Consider the following 11,428-nt stretch of genomic DNA (forward strand, 5'->3'; position numbering starts at 1 on the left):
TGCTATTAACATTACATATAAACTAAACCAGTCAATGAGCCAAAATTCGTTTTCAAATCCCTCACCTTGAAAAGGAGGGTATATTAACATTGTCATTCCGTTTGGAACATCCCTAAATATTCGTCATAGACCCCATAAAGTGTATATATTCATAAACAACATAAAATTCATAAAAATTCGATTTAAAGAATTTTTTGTCTATCTGTTGAAATCACGATGCAGCATATATTATTTGACGTAGAGTTTCTAAATTTGGCAGAACAATTTGTATTGTGTCTAAGATGGTCGGCCCACGTTTTAGTATAGCCGCAATATAACGGTACGTCCAAATATTTCGTATTTTGAAGATTTTCGCCACATTTTTTCACGGCTTTGTCTGGAAATTGGTATTTGTAGGTCATAATGGGTCCGCATACGGTACCTCCAAATATTCGGTATTTTCATGATTTTCGCCACATTTTTTCACAGATTTGTCTAAAAATTGTTATTTGTAGGTCATTATGAGTTCTAGCTCCGGTGGTGAAACATAGTATGTATAGGTCGACGTTTTTGTACCTCCTGATATTCCGTATTTTGGTGAATTTTGCCACATTTTTCTACTGTTTTGTCCAAAAATTGGAATTGACAGTTCGTAATGGGTTCTAGCTCCAGTGGCGAAACATAGTATATATGGATCTACGTTTTGGTATAGCCCTCCCATACCTCCTACCACGGATTTGACTAAAAATTGGTATTTGTAGGTCATAATGGGTTCCAGCTCCGATGGTGAAACATTGTATATAAAGGTCGACGTTTTTGTACCTCCCGATATTCCGTATTTTTGTGATTTTTGCCACATTTTTCTACGGATTTGTCTAAAAATTGGTATTTGTAGTTCGTAATGGGTTCTTGCTCCCGTGGCAGATTTGAAGTGAGATTGAATATTTAGAACCCCGTCTTCCTATAATGCACATGTAACGATACCCACCGATATTCGGTATCGCACTTACCCACGAAATTGTTTCAAATTTGGTATTTAAGACGATTTGGTAGATGACAACCCTCGAAGTATAAAATTGTATATGGAGGTTCCCGTTTTGGTATGTTTTTGAAAAGTTTAACAACATTATCCAAACGGTCTTAATGATATTTGCAGTTTAAAGCGGAACACGTTTGAATTCAGATACTTTTATATAAAAATGATTTCTTTAAAGGTTCGGCCCGGCCGAACTTAATACTTTTTTATTTGCTATTTATTCGACTTGGTTTTTGTACTCCCACCATACCATGCTAACTTTTTTATTACGTTTGCCACGCCTCGGAAGAATCACGTCAAACCCTATAAAATATAAATATTCTTGATCTGCGGAGATGTAGGTGCACGTTTTCGTACAAAAATAAATAAATTAACAAATAAATAAAATTACCTTGGTAACTCTATTCGGTATAGCTGATAATGTTTCTCCCTCCAGCATCGCCGGAGGCAATGGCTTAGTGGTGTTGCTAGCGATGATGATGATGTGCCAGTACTTTTGGCAAGTAATATTTTTCCATGTGATTCCGACATAAATTTGATACCATGAAAGCTGTTAACAAAAGGCCAAATGAGAAAAAGAAAATTGTTTGCGTTAGCCGCAGCTATATGTCTGATGGCTGTTTTCGGTGTTGTTTTATTTTCGGGTATATTTCGCTTAATTCAACGTGTATACATCTGAATACACCAACAACAACAACAATAAAGGTAACGCAAAACGACGAGAGAGATGTTGGTCACGACAATTTAAACGTGTTCCAATAAGCAATTAACAATGGTAAGATTCATATGTCCAACAAACGACTAGGATCAGCAGCAGTACGAACAACAATAACAACAACTAATACTGGGATGTGGCTAAAATGCCGCCTCATTTTGGACACACAATTGCTGCATGGCATCAATGAATGCAACAAAAAAAAAAACGGACCTACCAACAATAGTTCTGAATATAACACACACAGCAAAAAAGCATTTGGCATGAATTACTTGGAAAGTTAGTGGTGGGCAGTGTAGTAGAAGATGGAGGTTGAAGGTTCATAATGGTCACCGTAGCTTAACGAATTTTAAACCATACAAACCGACAAATATTCATAGCCATAAAAATATTATTTGACTTCATTGCGAAAGAGTTGAATCGGATACTTTTTTTTGTGGAATCTGCTGGAAAACTCTCTCCCATTTTTTGGCTGCTTGGAAATTCTGTGGAAAAGAAATTGCACAAAATGCACTAACAAAGATAATTTATGGGTTTGTTTTATAGCTATGTTAACAGCTAAGGGATGTAGGGAGGTATATGGTGACTGAAAGATGGTACTACGTGGAGAAGGTGACATTTGAGACTTGAAAATTTCAATTTAAAATGAATTGAGGCTTTATTGCTTTAAGAGATGTTAAAGAGAAATTTTATATATAAATATATTATTACATCCATAAATTCAGTATAAAAGTTTATGACTTATGGATATTAATTTTTGAGAGGGTATGAGAGAGTTGGCTTTTTTCGGGATACCGTAGTTATTTTAATGTGGTTCAAACAGGGATTATATGGTAGTGAAGAAGAAATAGTAATGCTTTCCAAGGGATCAAGAGGGGAATTCTAAGGTGTGAAAAGAGCCACCAAATCTCATCAGTTCCCTTGGTTTTTGTCTGGGAATATTCTCCATAGGAGTTATTTAAACACAACTCCTATGACAAGAACTTTTTATACTCTCAGCCATATGGCTAGAGAGGGTATATATCATTTGATACGGTCAAAACGTGCCAAGTCGAAATAACGGTTTTAGACCCTAAGTCTCTTTGGAACAAATCCGTTTTTAGGATATTTGGAGTCGATCTAGCGATGTCCGTCCGTCGATCTGATGTCTGCCTGTCTGGCTGGTGCGCAAGACAACTCTCGAATCCGATTTGGTCTAAACTTGGTACATCGTAATATTTTTGTCAAACTTAGGACGAGTTCGGAGATAGGCAAAATCGGACCACTCCATCTTATACCTCCCCAAAAAAATGTCGAAATTTTCAAAAAATATATTTTCCGCAACTATATTTTCCAACTTCGCAAATACGAATATTAGCGTCAGCGCTAGGTCAGGTGCGAAAATGGATAATATCGATCCACTCTATCAAGTACCTCCACCACTAAGTTTCAAACTTTTGAATAATTACAACTTTTATAAAATGTCCGATTGTAAGAGTCCGATTGTCTTCAAATTTCAAACATCCCAAAAATTTTATTAATCCAAGGTCCAGTGTTAAGATGGAATATATCAGTCACTCTTTCTGGCACCTCCCCCACAAAATGTCGAAATTTTCAAAAAATATATTTTCTGCACAGAAAGAGAAACGATAATCCGATTTTGCAACTTTCCAAATCCAAATATTTGCGTCAGTGCTAGGTCAGGTGCGAAAATAGACAATATCGATCCACTCTATCAAGTACCTCCCCCAAAAAGGTTCCAAAGTTTGAATAATTACATCTCCTATAAAATGTGATGTAAGAGTCCGATTGTATTCAAATTTCACACATCCAAAAAATTTTATTAACCCAACGTCTGGTGTTAAGATGAAATATATCAGTCAACTCCTTCTGCCACATCCCCCACAAAAGGTCACTTACCCTACATCGTAATATTTTTGTCAAACTTAGGCCGAGTTCGGAGATAGGCAAAATCGGGCCACTCCATCTTGTACCTCCCCAAAAAAATGTCGAAAATTTTCAAAAAATATATTTTCTGCAACTATATTTTCCAAGTTCGCAAATACGAATATTAGTGTCAGCGCTAGGTCAGCAACATCAAGAGAAATGGTTCGAAAAGTAAAGCATCGACTTGATCGAAACCCGTGTCGCAGTGGCCGAAAAATTGCTCATGAGCTGAACATATCGCAATATTCCGTTCGGCAAATATTAAAAAGTCCGGGGTAAAGCCAATGGAATTCCAAAAAGTGCAAAAACTTGCACCGCAAATTAAAGAAAATAGACTCAAAAGGGTTAAAGAGTTGCTTCGCTTGGCCGAAAGTGGTGAACGGCCGAATTTGGTTTTATCAGATAAAAAACATTCGTTGTCCAGCAGTTAGTAAATGTCGAAATTTTCAAAAAATATATTTTCTGCACAGAAAGAGAAACGATAATCCGATTTTGCAACTTTCCAAATCCAAATATTTGCGTCAGTGCTAGGTCAGGTGCGAAAATAGACAATATCGATCCACTCTATCAAGTACCTCCCCCAAAAAGGTTCCAAAGTTTGAATAATTACATCTCCTATAAAATGTGATGTAAGAGTCCGATTGTATTCAAATTTCACACATCCAAAAATTTTATTAACCCAACGTCTGGTGTTAAGATGAAATATATCAGTCAACTCCTTCTGCCACATCCCCCACAAAAGGTCACTTACCCTACATCGTAATATTTTTGTCAAACTTAGGCCGAGTTCGGAGATAGGCAAAATCGGGCCACTCCATCTTGTACCTCCCCAAAAAAATGTCGAAAATTTTCAAAAAATATATTTTCCGCAACTATATTTTCCAAGTTCGCAAATACGAATATTAGCGTCAGCGCTAGGTCAGTTGCGAAAATTGATAATATCGATCCACTCTATCAAGTACCTCCACCACTAAGGGTCAAACTTTTGAATAATTACAACTTTTATAAAATGTGACGTAAGAGTCCGATTGTCTTAAAATTTCACACATCCCAATAATTTTATTAACCCAAGGTCTAGTGTTAAGATGGAATATATCAGTTCACTCTTTCTGGTACCTCCCCCACAAAAGGTCGAAATTTTCAAAAAATATATTTTCTGCACAGAAAGAGAAACGATAATCCGATTTTGCAACTTTCCAAATCCAAATATTTGCGTCAGTGCTAGGTCAGGTGCGAAAATAGACAATATCGATCCACTCTATCAAGTACCTCCCCCAAAAAGGTTCCAAAGTTTGAATAATTACAACTCCTATAAAATGTGATGTAAGAGTCCGATTGTCTTCAAACTTCACACATCCCAATAATTTTATTAACCCAAGGCCCAGTGTTAAGATGGAATATATCAGTTAACTCCTTCTGCCACATCCCCCACAAAAGGTCGAAGTTTTGAATACCCATGAAGCTCATAAAACGCGAAAAAATATCTGAATCCATTTAGACAAGGCACAGCTGAATATTTCTATCAACGCAGGATCTGTTATTAAAGCGGTAGCGATCAGACCATTCCTTCTGGTACCTCCCCCAAAAAGGGTCAAGGTTTTGAATAACCAAAACGTTTATAAAATCCGAAATAAGCATAAAATTCTCTTTATATTTCACACATTCATTTATTTCTACTAACACAAGATCTGTTGTGAAGATAATACTTACATATCTGTGAAACCCTTTGTGTATCTCAACCACAACGGGTCACAATTCTCAATGCTTTTATCTGTCATAATTTGCAAAAAAAAAGTCAGCGATTCTTTACAATTTGTTATATCTAAATATTTATCTCCACCAGAAACTTGGGATGAATATGTATTGTCCGGAAAATGCAGTGTTTCCGAATTATTTTTTTTTTAAATATTTTGGTAGATTATGTTCTAGTGTAAATATATATACGAAGGTTGTCGGAATAACCCTTAGGCAGCGACAAAGATTTTAAGAAATTCGGTTAGTATATATTTTTGTTTAATTCAATCAATATTCCCATTGCAGAATATGTGGATTTTACACGGCAACATTTTTATAAGCATAATATGCCACCGCTTATTAAAATTCTTCAAGTTTGTTGTTAGATGAAATGGTTTAAAACGCGTTGATGATTTGAAAATATCTTTTGAACTCCATTTAAAATAAATTTTACTATTAATGTAATAATTTGAAACATTCCCCTTAGCTGAACCCAATTACCGTCTCCCCGTTGTATAGGGTATAGTCATACAAAAGTCACTCATATGTGGTCACTTATTGTGGGGTGGAGCGCACACAATATGCCATCGAAGGCTGCATTTGAAATGCTATGGGAAAAACGTATTTGATGAAGACATTTTCGGTTTTCAACATCCACTCCGTGTTATGTTTATTTTTGCCAATTTCTATAAAAGGAAAGTTTTGCTTCCCCAACTGGTTACCAAAGCACTATGGCAATAAGACTGCAGCCCAAAGTCAACTCATATTGGCCATATGATGAATGCTATGGCCATGGTCATAGCCACCAACACCGCCGCCTTAGCCACTGAAACAATCATCGTCATCTCCCATCTTTAGCCCCCATTGCCACTGGGAGTTGAATTGTAAAATAGTTTAAGCGAATTTTCTATTTTATTGTTCTGTTCATTCGTTCGCTCATCGTTGTCGGCTATGTTGTGAGTTGGCTGCATGGTCAACTTGCGGTATGGTTGTAGTAGATATGTGTATGTGTGTGTGTTTTCATTTCATTCATGTCTGAAATGAAAAGAGGTTATATGAATTAAAATTATGACATTATTCCGTTGGGGGATTTTTTTTTGGCCCCAGCAATGAGGGGGAGGCCTAAAGGTTGCAGCAATAAACATTGGGAATTTCTAATTCGCCTTCAACAATTATTTTATGAAATTTCACTCTTCTACGTAGGTCGGTATGAGTTCAAATTAATTTATTTTCTTACCATAAATAGTGGAGTTGAATACAAATTGTTGATGCCAATAAGGAGGGTCCTAGCCTAATTAAAATAATAGAGACCCTTAGAGACAGAATAATCTAGATGGCGTGGGCTAGGCGGATAATCTGTGGCCTATATTGTACGGATATGTAGTCGGTTTTGAAATTCTCTCGACTGATAAAAGTCAGTTTCGACTTTTAGACTATTCAATCGATCATGTAATACATAATCACAATTGCTCAGTGATTGTCACGATCATAAACAATGTACAGCGTATTTTAACTTAGTCGGTACACATTCGGAGCCAATGTCCAAATTTCACAAATATGAGATTCTAGGAAAAATTCCCATACCATAATATAAGAAAACAAGGTAAAAAGTATCGGTTAATTTTGTCGACAGATGTATACCCACAGCCAATGTACGATTACTTAAATATATTTTGACTTATGTTATAATAAGATAAACTGTTGACCCTCTTTGGAGTAGCATCTGAAGGAATGGGCCAATTTTGTCCTGTTCGTATCAGACCTAAATACATGTAATGTAAAAATTTGCTATGTGCCAGATTTGGACTGTATCGACCTTCAAGAGATATTTGAATTTTTTTTTGGAAAATGTAGAAATGTCCCTGAGATACCAAATATAGTAAACCAAAGTATATTCCACTCCCAATTTCATCTAATGCAGATAAAATATTGGCATGGGCAAAATAACAAGAAAATTTAATATTATTATCCAGTAATAGGCTAAATCGTAAATCCAATATTTAGATATAGCAAGCTATGAGATATATAAATATTGAAAATTGTTACCCTTTGCAGGTGAGGACCAGAAGGGTTTGACATATATCTATCATCTTCACAACAGATCTTGCGTTAGGAAAAATGTATGTATTTGCGAGCTTTAATTGAGCGTGTTTTTTAAAATCTTGAACCCTATGTGGGGGAGGTACCAGAAGAAATGGTCTGATCTCTATCATCTTTATAACAGATCTTGCGTTGATCTAAATATATACCAATTCTGAATGGAATCGGATGTTAATTTCGAGTTTTATTAGCTTCATGGATATTCAAAATTTTGACCCTTCGTGGGGGAGGTACCATCCCTACATACCTTGTGTTGGTAGAAATCTTGAAATGTGATAGGTCTGAATTGAGTCGGATGTTAATTTCGCGGTTTATGAGCTTCGGGGATATTCAAAAATTTGACCCTTTGTGGGCGAGGTGCCAGAAGGAGTAGACCGATACCTCCACTATCTTTATAACCGATTCACACCAGACCATGGGTTAGTAAAAATACTGTAAAGTGTGTAATTTGGAGACAAACGGTCTCTTATTTCACATTTTATAAGCGTTGAAATGTTGACCTTTTGTGAGGGAGTTACTAGAACGAGACAGTCTATATTATATACTTTCGCACCTAACCTAGCATAGGCACAAATATTAGAATTTGCAAAGTTTAAACACAATCGGATGATCCTTTCTTGTTCTGTGAGGTAAATTATTTTCTGTAAAAATGCTGACCTTTTGATGGGGACGTACCAGCAGGAGTGGACCGATATTGCCTATTTCCGAATTCGATCTAAGTTTGATAATAGTATTACGATGTGCCAAATTTGGATCAAATCAAATTTGGACCAAAGAGACATAGGGACACGTTTTGGCCATATAAAATGATATATACCTTCTCTAGCCATATGGCTGTGGGTAAAATAATAAATTGGCGAGTTTTGTTTATCACAAAGAACTGGGCTTACATCCAACCTTTGTTGTAGAATTTTGAGCTACAATTAGATATGGTCTTACAATAATATAACTGCTCTTCCAACATTTATTTGATTATTTTACAGCTTTTTTTTTCAATTACCAAGTACATACTTATTTGCTTGAACCAATCTTAGACATGGCAATTTCTAAAAATTTGTCAGCAGCAACTTTGGCAGCGTCGACCATTTTTTCACCACCGCCCAACATTTCCTTAAATATGGAATGCTAATATTAGAAGCAAAAAAACTAATTATAGAAAATTCGAAAGATTAAAAATATCAAGAACATACCACAGTGTCACTCATATCCATTAGTAGCCCAGGGTCGGGTTCAGCCCTACTTTGCTCGGCAAAGATAGATAAAACCACAATAATTGCAAAAACGAATACAGAAGTAGATTTCATTGTTATACGAATACAGAATTAGTAATAAAATATTCAAAAATTATTAGGTTTTTATAGAAAATTGATTTGAGGCAATGTCATTGTTCTAAATAAATGCAAATACATGTGACATCTGTGTAACCATTGAAGAAGTGCATATTGAATTGAGTTTTTAGGCTTTTTATATTTGCTTTCAAAAATGGCACAAAAAATGTATGATTTTACAATTTTTTAATTGTTCAGCGGGTTTTTTGACAAATGCTTTTGTTTTTAATTGATTTCTGAATAAAACAATGACGGTGTTTATAAATTATTATGTGTATTTCAATATAACACGACCTTGAAATTCAGTAAAAGGGGTGGCGAAAGCTCCTTCAAAAAGTGTTGGTGCTGGTCAAGGTTTCAGTAAATATCCTGCAATAGTATATTTCGGCTGAAAACTGAAAAAATGATTCCAGTGACAGCTCATTATAATGTTTACAATCTTACAAAAGCATTTTGGTGAGATTTTTTCAGAAAAAAAGTTATTCGTGATGGAATTTAAGCGTGATAGTCTGATTTCTTTATATTTGGCCCAAAAACCAGAAGTGGTTATCGTTAGAGAACTCCGGCATTTAAATCTGAATAATTTTTTTGTGTCTCGTACCATCGCTCGTTACCGTGATACTAGTAGTGTGGCCCGACGTCCAGGTAGTGGACGGAAGAAAACAGCAACATCAGCAGAAATGGTTCGAGAAATATGAAGCGACTTGATTGAAACCCGCGTCGCAGTGGCCGAATAATAGCTCGTGAGCTGAACATAATACAATTTTCTATTCGGCAAATATTAAAAAATGAGCTCGGTGTAAAGCCATTGAAATTCCAAAAAGTGCAAGAACTTACATCGCAACAGAAAGAAAAAAGACTGAAAAGAGCTAAAGAGTTGCTTCGCTTGGCCGAAAGTGGTGAACTGCCGAATTAGCTTTTCTCCGATGAGAAAACATTCGTTGTCCAGCAGTTTGTAAACAAACAAAATTGTCGTGTTTACTTGCCAAAGAGGGCAGCTGAAAATGTGCAACTTCGGTTGGCCACCAGAACTTTAGTGCCAGCCTTGGTGATGGTGAGGTTCCTCCTGGAATCAATCCGTTGGACTATTGTGTCTGCGTATTTTGGAAAGCAAGGTTGGCGCTAAAAAATACCAAAGTGTCGATAACCTCAAGCAAGCGCTTCGTCGAGAATGGGCCAAAATACCCCAGAGCAATTCGAACAGCGTGTGACGATTTCATTGGTCGTTTGAAGGCCATAATTCAAGCCAAAGCAGACCAATTCGAACAAATCTAAACATGTTCTAAAAGTTGATGCTATATCCCACATTTTCTTGCTTTCATTAAAAAAAATAAATAAAAATAATAATAATAATAATAATAATAACAATAATAATAATAATAATAATAATAATAATAATAATAATAATAATAATAATAATAATAATAATAATAATAATAATAATAATATAATAATAATAATAATAATAATAATAATAATAATAATAATAATAATAATAATAATAATAATAATAATAATAATAATAATAATAATAATAATAATAATAATAATAAAAATAAAAAAGAATTATAAAATATTGTGTTTGACTTTGTTGCAGTTTTTTATCACACAAAATATATTTGAAATAACCACGGTTATTGCTCTTACTGCCATTGAAATATTATTCATAAAAATCCACGCACAGCTCTGTTACTGGGTAAAAAGTATCAGCAAATCTTCGATGACAAGAGTTATAAAAAATAAATGGCCATAATGATGCCTCAAACATATTTTGAAAAGGCCAACTACCGTTAGGTACCATAAATTTGTTATAAAAATAAAAAATAAACCAATAAAAACTTTTTATGAAATGCAGCTCATATGATCGTTAAAAACCTTCTTAGTAATCCACTATCTCTGCTCCAACAGTCCTTAAAACTATTTTTTTTTTTAAATTTTGTAAAAGTTCAAATTAAAAGCTTTGAGGGTCGTCTAATAGAAATTTAAAAAAATCTAATGGTCGTTGTTTAATGTAGATTGATAATTTTTAATCTGCTACGTTAACAATGATTGCTTGTTATTGCAATAACACTACTCTTTTATATCGCCGATACGAACGAAGGCTCTCCCCCACCATTGTACAATTCGGGTAATATTACTTACCAAAACTCTTTTTTATTTATTATTAATGTCTCTGACCGGGGCGTTTGCCTAATATTTACGCACTCCGTCTTGTTGTTAGGCATTCAAAAGAATTTCACTCGAAAGTTGTGTCCATTTCACAGCTAAATATAAATCTATTAGTCAATCAAAAATGCTAGACTTCTTCCCTGCCATTAACCATCAAAATGTCGGATATCGGGAAGTTCCCTCATATAGGGGATTTGCGAAAACGTGGATCTTCAGAACCAATGTTCTGGATCTTCAGAACCTTTACTAGATACAAATACCAAGTATTAGAGAAAAATGTTGGTAATACCATCAATATATCGAATATCGGGAATTACCCTTTTATAGGGGCTTAACGAAAACGTGGATCTTCAAAACCAATGTTCTGTCTTCGAAGCTGGCAACCATTACAAAGAAAAATACCATTTATTACACAAACCCGTGAAAAATGTGGCAAAAATC

At 35.0% G+C, this 11,428-nt stretch overlaps 1 long non-coding RNA gene across 1 annotated transcript; it reads right to left on the reverse strand.

Moving 5' to 3' along the window:
- Window positions 1–8,436: 8,436 nt before the first annotated feature.
- Window positions 8,437–8,807, reverse strand: LOC105262395 (uncharacterized). The gene is made up of 2 exons (XR_891775.3): window positions 8,681–8,807; window positions 8,437–8,615 (listed from the first exon to the last, which is right to left on the reverse strand). It is a non-coding gene; the product is annotated as an uncharacterized LOC105262395 (long non-coding RNA).
- Window positions 8,808–11,428: the final 2,621 nt, after the last annotated feature.

This window comes from Musca domestica, unplaced genomic scaffold, assembly GCF_030504385.1.
Source record: "Musca domestica strain aabys unplaced genomic scaffold, Musca_domestica.polishedcontigs.V.1.1 1, whole genome shotgun sequence".
In the NCBI taxonomy this organism is placed as follows: Eukaryota; Metazoa; Arthropoda; class Insecta; order Diptera; family Muscidae; genus Musca; species Musca domestica.